This window comes from Primulina eburnea, chromosome 4 (genome assembly GCF_022965805.1).
Source record: "Primulina eburnea isolate SZY01 chromosome 4, ASM2296580v1, whole genome shotgun sequence".
NCBI classification, from domain to species: Eukaryota; Viridiplantae; Streptophyta; class Magnoliopsida; order Lamiales; family Gesneriaceae; genus Primulina; species Primulina eburnea.
Genome location: NC_133104.1, coordinates 41,461,975 through 41,471,074, shown reverse-complemented (window position 1 = coordinate 41,471,074; position 9,100 = coordinate 41,461,975). Strand labels below are relative to the sequence as shown.

At 37.5% G+C, this 9,100-nt stretch overlaps 1 non-coding gene and 1 pseudogene across 1 annotated transcript; both read right to left on the bottom strand.

The window, feature by feature from the left end:
• Positions 1–1,815: 1,815 nt before the first annotated feature.
• LOC140830300 (pentatricopeptide repeat-containing protein At1g11630, mitochondrial-like) lies at positions 1,816–3,086 on the bottom strand (annotated as a pseudogene).
• On the bottom strand, positions 3,029–3,100 carry TRNAW-CCA (transfer RNA tryptophan (anticodon CCA)). The gene has a single exon. It is a non-coding gene; the product is annotated as a tRNA-Trp (tRNA).
• Between the last annotated feature and the right edge of the window lie 6,000 nt (positions 3,101–9,100).

The window sequence follows — 9,100 nt, the reverse complement described above, 5'->3', positions numbered from 1 at the left end:
CTCGATTACATCCCTAAATATATAAGTAGGCAGGTACGATCTTGCTTAATAATGTGCTACGCTATGCCGTATTATTAATATGTTAAAGTAAGATGAGTGCTAAATCCGAAGTATCGTGTTCAAAATTAAATAACAGAGGACAGTTAAGACATTAAATCACCCTACTTGTTGATGCATAAAGCAGACTGCACATCAAGAAATTGCACTGAAGAAATGGCAGGAAAGGTTCCATTGGCGATTGGCACATGCGGCACCATGGGATCACTTCTGAAAGGGAGATCGAGTACTTCAAAGGGTTGGAATTGGAGCTGTGTCCAGAGCCGCAGACAATCTGAGAGAAATGACAAAGAAATGGCCTCGAAGAAATGTAATTCCTGGCATGGTTTCAGGTTCTTAACTGATTCTTGGAGAAAGAAGAAGAGGAGCAGCAGCGGGATTCAACCCGGTATTTGTTCTTTGGTGGAAGTTGCAGACTTGGACTTACAAGAACTGAATGGAATTCCGGGATTCAGTTATCATAATCTAAAAGTCGACGCAGTGTCTGAGCATGAATGCTGTTGCTATATGCGTGTCTTTTGAAAATCAATTGATTGTGTGGTTTCCATTTGTGAGTCGTTTGTTATTAGAATATGTATATGTTTGCATACATACAAATACAGGAGAGTAAGATACCTGTGGAGTTAATTTGTGTTTGGTAATGTAATAATCTTTCCCAAATTGCAGACAGCAATGCTTATAGTTCTGTCAAATTTTTATGCTTTTCTTTCTTTACCCAGAGCAAGCTGTGGCAGATGAAAAACAACTGTCAAAACATTTCAGCTGCGATGGTGGCATTCTGGCTCCCACTCGGAGGTATGCAGATGCAACAGCAAGATCTTGCGGAGAATACTTTTACTTCTGGTTTTACAAGAAATGCAACACTTGATCTGATGTTTTTTATTTGATTGGAACACTTGATCTGATGTTTCTGTTTTGGAGATGATAGTTTACCAAAGCAACTAGATCTTCCTAATCAGGCGACAAGTTATTGGTAGCTCCCTTTCCTCAAATGATCTGCAAAATACCACTCCAAAACTGTGGACATCAGATACAGCTGTCAGCTGCCCTGTGTCCATGTGTACTCCGACGTGTAGAATACTTGAAACACCATTGCTTTCACTTTATCCTTGAAGACTGTTGGAATATGGAAACGGTTTAGCGCCATTGAATCTTTCACCAAGTAATGTGTTAGGGGCCTTAAAGTCTCGCTACATGATTGCACGTCCGCGGTACCATGCAAGTATCAGAATCCTTGTGCAGCCCCCTTTAGCAATCTGCATCCTGGCGGTACCAATCTAGAGGCTTTTGTTTGATGGTAAATCTGAAAAGTATAAAAATACGTGACGGTCACTACAAATAATAAAGCAAAAAAGACCCCGTTTCACTTTTGCTATCGCTGCCTACAATCCCCTGGCAGGAAGAATAAGATCACTAATAAGATGATATTCCTAAATTTATCGGATGCATCACTCAGGAAAAGTTCATTTGGCACACATCCAAACGGAAACACGAGATAAACAAGATTCAGGAAAATATATGGCTCACTTGGACCCATTTCTGTTAAGAAACAACTTAAATAGAGACTGCTAAACAACATAATAGAGGCGGTAAAAAGGCATTCTTTGGCATGATGTATGAGGCTACAAGGAGTGGCATATAGTTGATTTTTGGTGTACACTCCAAAATCATTCTTCACCCACGAGCAGATAAGGATTGGAACTTTTACTTTTGGTAGCATTTGCTGTTCTTCGTTGGAGAAGTAAAATAATCTGGGCAACCAGACAAATATGAAAAACAAACAACACAAGAACATTTAACCATAGAATGCTTCAAAGTTCAAACACATAATGAAACTCCGAAAAATAATCGCAGATGATGATAACTATCACGCTGACAACAACATTTCCTCAGGGCTACGATCATACAAATGGACCTATATATCGGTATCCTGATCATAGATATGGTAAAAGATGACAAAGTTCACATCGCACCAACCTCAGGACTCTACTTAGTGAATCCTTCGATCTCTTTCCATTTATCAACATTCCTTGAGAACTTCTCCTTCACTAGTCTAATAATTTACTTCACCTCAGCTATTTTCCCAATGCTTGCCAATCCATCAACAAGAGACTTCATAGTCGTAAAATTCGGCACCCAGCCATTTCCCATAGCCTCATCGCAGATGTTCAACGCAACCTCAAAATCCAATCCTCGACAAAAATAATAGATAAGTGTAAAGTAACATTCAGCTTCTGGCTTCAGATTCATACCAATAATCTCCTTGAACAAATTTTTAGCAAAATCTAATTTACCTTCCCGCCAAAACCCATAAATCAAATGGCCAAAAGTTGCAGAGTTCGGCTTTATCCCCCTAACCAAAATCCCATTCAACAAAGCCTTTGCTTATCGGACCTCCCCAGCTTACATAAACTCTGAATCCTAACGTCATAAATACCAATCCCTGGTGAAATGCGACAAGTTCTCATTAAGTCCACAATCTTCCCGACATCATGGAACTTTTCTTCAGCATAAAATCCTGCAAGAACAGTGGCAAACGTCTTCCCATTAGGCTTTATCCCTTTCTTCTTCATCTCGGCCAATATTCAATGTGATAAAAAGTCGCGCTCCCTGAGTCGCAAAACCCCTTCAGAGCAGTGTTGTAAGTATCCAAATTTGGCAAACCATATTTACTTGGAAACTCCTCGAACAACCTCTTCATTTCTCCATGATCCTCGGCCAAAGTAAAAGAGAACAACAACGAGTTGAGCGTCTTCACATTACTATCAGTACCCGCCTGTCCATAAAGAACGATGAAACGGGAGTAGGCAAACTTTCCAGGTTTTCCTCGAACCGGAGAGAGGCCAGAGCAGCTCGGGATTTCTCTTTACTGGGGAGTGAGTTTTTAAAATCCAGGCTCAGGACGGTCAGAACTGGCTGCAGAACGCCACGTCAAAAATCGTCGTAAAAAACGAATTTCTGTTTGGGGAATTGAACCCGACGTGAATCGAACACGCAACCTTCTGATCTGGAGTCAGACGCGCTACCATTGCGCCACGGATCCCTGGTTGAGAGATGTATTTACAAACAATATATATAATTATACTTTCTGACATTAATTCGATGTAAATAATTTTCAGAAAAGCCAAATAAATGTATTCAGCAATAAAGTTTAAAATCAATCGATTTAATTAAATTTAAATAAATACCAAACAAAGGAAAATCACATGATTGAAATGGTAGGGGTATCAATGATTGATCAGATAGGATAAAATCACATGATAGAAATGGTAGGGTTCGCTTGGTGTGTAGGATGTGATAATTGAATTATTGATAATTTGTTTGATAAATGTTTGATAGGATAATATATTTAATTTGAGAGATATATAATATCATGTGTGGTGTGAATTCAAGAAGAGTGATAAAATCATGACAAATTTTTTAATGACCAAAATACCCTTTAATATTTTATTTTAAAATATTTCCCATGTCTGTTGTTTACTTATCCCCAAAGCTACGGACGGTTTCCGAAAAAATGAAACGCGAATTGGAAACCCTCTCCAATTTCTTCGTCCGTGAAGATCGCCAGAATAGGTAAGATCCGTGTTATTCTGAACCGAAGATCCAACATAAAGCATGAACATGTTTTCCTGATAATTTTTTTTTCACGTGAGCTAAGAAATTATAGCTACAACCCTGATTCAAACCAGTAGAAGAAAGCAAGATCTACATGGGAGAAGAATTTCTTGTGAGTAATTTCCGAAAATCTTATTCGAGTAATCCTGTAATTCCGAATTTCACTGAAACAAAAGTGCAAACGTTTGGCGCTTTGAACGTGTAGTAATTTTGTTTTTTATCTTTACGTTGATTTAATTTTTTTAATTTGGTTTCCTGTAAATTTCTCGTCTCAGTCATGTTTCACTATAATGACGAATCCAATTTATTCTTCAAACATAATTTACACTAATTCGAAATTGATTCTACAAACACTTTTGTATATCAGGTTAAGCTGTAGTCATACAAAAAAAAAATCTACAAGTTAAAATTTAAGTTTTTTGCTGTAGAATAGCCAAATCGAAATTGAGATTGAATGTCTCCGACAATGTCACATAAGCATAAATTTTCAAGATTAAAGCCCAAAAAAAAAAATTTGGTACACTACAACAACAAACCAAACAAACGACAACAAAGCAATAATCTGTTTGTAATACAGATTTCTACCAAAAACAGCAAAAACAAAAACACAAATTTATCATCAGTGATTATTTTTCCTCGCATTTATCTTCTCCCAAAGATTTACGCATCAGATCCAACATAAATAATCAAAAATAGCTTAAAACCTGTAATCTATTAAATTATACCTTCGAATAAGGTTGAGATTTATTCGATTCTTTCTTAGAAATGAGAATATACGGTTGTCCACTTTCAATTTCGGATGTACTGTGCAGTGCTCGATTCTTGTGAAGAAATAAGGACAATGGAGTGGACCAAACCCACCTGCAATTTTTTAATTGACATTCAAGGCTATTTTGGTCATTTCACTTTCTGAATGTTGCCTGATAAATGTTATCCAGCTTTAATGCATGAATGTATTCTCCAGGAGAAACAGTCAAATTTGTCTAACACGTAGTCAATGCCACTTTAAAAACGCAAGCAAACAAAAGACTACTAAATAATCCACCCGTAATAACACTTACCAAACTGGGCGTAAATTCATAATTTCCATTTGCCCACTTTTTGGCAATAATCACTTATGTTGTGTAGTAATTATTAATTATAATTTCCCTAAAAAAATTATTACTCGTAAATATGATCGATTGTTGGTATAATTTTGGTCTCTCGTTCGGATGTAGGAAACTCGAGGGACAAGGTTCTACCATGGGAGGATTTGTAACATCCGATCATCATGTCCAGAGAAAAACATGTATTGTGGGAACAAAAAAAGGCACAACTGATACATCGTTGTAATATCCAAGGATGATATTAATCATACATGAGGAAAATTTTTTAAGCCCACACTCCGCAAGCCAAAGATGATGCTGCAATTATTGGATGCACTGTCCATTTTCATTGTTGTAAAGATGAAGACATGGGTAGGAACTGTATGTGGAAGAAGAAGAAGAAGAACCTCAAGCTTTTGATGGTGTCAGAACTCAAATAGGTGGCCGACACGATGATGATGCAGCAAGAAAAAGAACCAGCATTCCAACAGCTGAGCCACAAAGCACAGAGGTTGAGATACCTACAAAAGAAACTCCACTCGGAATTTCATCGATTCAGGTTGCTGAGAACCTTTCTACGGAAGAACTCCCCACAATTCAAGTTGATCCAACTCCAATCCAGCTAGAGATGAATATTCCCTCAATTGAACGATTATTTGGGTACTTAGACAATCCATTTGCCGATCATCTCCCAAATATATTCAAATGCCAACCGAAAGATCCATTCATGCATCTCTGTCTCCTTCACAAAGACATAACTTTCCAGAGATGACACTAACATATGTGGACGATGCGGTGAAGTCTCTTTCACAATTTAATTTTGACTGGCCAAGTCTAACTGGCTCTTGAGCTTATGGAAGAATTGGCTGAGCCGCAAAGCAACTCTTGTCTATCACATTGTCACTCCAGACGGTGATAAAATAACTGCTATGGATGAGGATCTCTCTCCATATATTCTGAACGATGGAGAACTGGTATTAAGGATTGTCTATCCACCTCCTAAACCCCAAACAGAATCTCTTCAGATTGACTCAAGATCCATATGGCTCATCTTCACATATTCATAATCTAATTTATGTGAGTATAATGATCTTCCTGAAGAAGATCATATGCTTCAACATCTCGTCTCAAATGCAAGTTGTGTCAAAGTCCGTCAATAGTGTTAGATAGGCATGAGTGGTGAATGAACATTGAGAAATGTGTCTTGTCTTACATTGAAAAATGTGCCAAGAAAAATTTACTTTAGTAGCTCTAAGTTTGAGCTAAAGGTTTAAGGCCCAAGGGACACCATAAGTTTTTGGAAATGGAGAAGACGTTGATACGCTGGGTCTCGGTGAAACATACGCGCGTGGCCGGCGAGCTGATCGGCCCGACTCGGTGAGGTGTGGTGTAGTGTGGTCTCTTGACTATATTAATCTTTTTAGACAAAGTTCATTTGAAAAATAAATTTATTTTCGAAACAGTCCAACGTGTGTGTCTTTTCGGACAGAACCGTGCGTCCCTCCGTCCCCTCGCTTGTGACTTACCACAGAAGGGTGTGTCTTCTGGGCAAAAAGTAGTGTCTTCTGGACAGAAGGGTGTGTCCCTGACTCACTCTATAAATAGTACTCTGCAGACATTCATTACACACTTTTTGCATCCTCATTTCGCTGCATTCATTTCTTTTCGAAACTTGAGAGTTCAGACATATTGTTGTTCGCTGCTATCCACAACCTGTTGTGCTGTACTTTTTGGATTGAGTCGTTGTATCTTAGAGACGATTGTCACCAATGTAAAGTACTGGTATACTGACAATTTCGTCTTGCGAACAAAAGATGCATCATTGCCTCGACTTACTGTTATTCTTTGCTGCACATTATTTCTGTCTACGAGATACAGAGTAATAACAAATAGTTTGGAAATTAAACACTTTTTCCATGGTGTTTGCATTTGACAGTTTCAAGTCTAAAGCGCTCAAAGGTATTAGCTTTATTGAGAAACATTGAGCACTGATCAAATCACCCTGAAGAGTCAAGGCGCCAAGACGAACTTTGAAATTTCAGTGCAAATTACCAAAGCCAAAACTCACATGGATGCGTGACTTGATCATCTTCAAACCACACTTGATAGTCAGCTGCAAAAACTCTTGGAATAAATGTAGCGTGGTGATGTAAAAAACTGAGAATATTACAACAAGCTGGAATAACAAAAGAAGAATATGTAGACAAAGCCAAATATGAAAAAAGCCAAAATATCTTAGGAGATAAGGACATGAGATGAAGAATCCTGAAGAAAGATAGGTGGTGGAAGTGGCAACAGCTCAAGCTTCAGGACATAACTTTTTTTACTGTAGGTGTAATGAGCTTTTAATATTTTATGCTCATGTCGTAAAAATATCATTACATTCACTCAATAAAATACATTATTTCATAGTTGTGTCCTTTTAAACTACCCAAATGTATCTTATATATTTAGCCTAGCAGCTTAGTTTTGTCGTCACAAAAAAAAGAGATATTGTTAATTAATCTATGTTTTGATGATAACAAACAATATCGAGTTGTTTCAAGATTCATCTGCTATTTACGTTTATTTACATATTTATATCTGGATTCCATGAAGTCAAGCCAGACCACGTCTTCATCATAGTTCAAGATTGAACAACATTAGTTAAGCATCAGTCAAAATTCTAACCAGCTCCTTCAGAAGTTCTAGGTGTAGACTTATCCTTGCCGGGCATATCTATCAGATAAAGTGTCATTGACAGATCATGTACAGTATCCAACAACTCCCGATTGACAAGAATGTTCTCTAAAAAGTCAAAGGTATATTAACTTTTTAGAAGTCATAATCGTCTATCACAAGGTGTACAGTAAGTGTGCATAAAATGCAACGTATTTACGGATATAAACGAATCAAACCGCTCGCGAGCTATTCAGAGATCGACTTTGTAAAAAACTCATTCGAAATCTTTCGTTGATATTATCGAGCCGAGCTCGAGCTTAAAGATATTCGACTCGTGAGCTCGCGAGGTCGAGCTCGACTCGTTTATGTGGCTCTCGAGCTCGGCTCATTTATTGTTCTCGAATGTGTTTGTTTATATGGGTTGCAAACTTAAGCTCGAGTTCCAGGTCAGCTCATTTATCTTGTTAGATCTTAATCGGAATGTGCTAGTCTATATAGATCGTGAGCTCAAGCTCTAGCTTGGTTGGTTTTTTGAGTTGATAAATAAAAATATTAGGCAATGTTTGGTAGGCCTGATTAAATAGGTTTGTCAAATTCTGTCCATCACTATCCAGTGCTTGGTTCATTTGCAAGTAAACCCTCCCAATCCAATGTCTACTGGACTAAAGGGTATTAGGCTAGTCAAAATAAACCCTCGGCAAAGCCCATTATTAATTGTCCTGATTTGTATCCACCGTGTGTTTCCCTACAATACCCTTTCATCAACCCCAAGGCCAACCAAAAAGTTTACCTCCAACTGAGCAACAGCGGACGAAGAACACCGGGTGTGTCTACCACATTCTCGAAAATGGACATAGTTAATGAACAATAATTCCTAAACAAACGAGAAGAAGACGAAAATAAGGTGGTTGTTAACGCAAATCTATATTTATTGAACAATCTACGACATAACCGAACGAAACAGAAAAAAAAAATTCTGAAAAACATACACAGTAGAAGACAACGACAAACACTCACATTAACGGCCGGTGAAAAGGTTGGAGTTCGATTTTCCTTCCCCATAGTAATTTTTCGATCCAGAAATTTCTTTCGATTTCGACGGAGTACGCACGTGCAGTAGAGAAATTTGAAGCCTTCGGATGTTTGATTCACCGGGAATGCATCACGATCCACAGATTTGGATGAAGAATTCTTATATTTATGCGGACATGTGTACGGTGCTGTAGCCCACGGTTGTGATGGAAGATGTTTGGTGGAGTAACGTGGTAGAAGACAATATGATGAAAGGACATAGAAGTGGGTCTTAATTTAATATGGTCAAAACGTTGTCAAAGGGTATTTCTGGTAGTTGCAAATTAGTTTATTCATTTATCACACCCTACAAAACCAAACCAAACAAAACAATGTTTTCAGCAAATCTTACAAACCTGTAAATAATCATTTATCTTATCATTTACGTGCTAATCATTCAATAATCCTATCACTTGAACCAAACACAACCTTAGTATTAATGTGTTTGGAAGGATTTGAACACAAAACTTTATCAAAAGAGAGATAAATTTATACCACTTATTCACAACTGAATTTTTTATATTTAATTTATAGGTCTTTATATTAAATGCTCTTTAAAACACAATAAATAAAATAACATGATAGAAATACACCATCTTATTCTTTTTTGC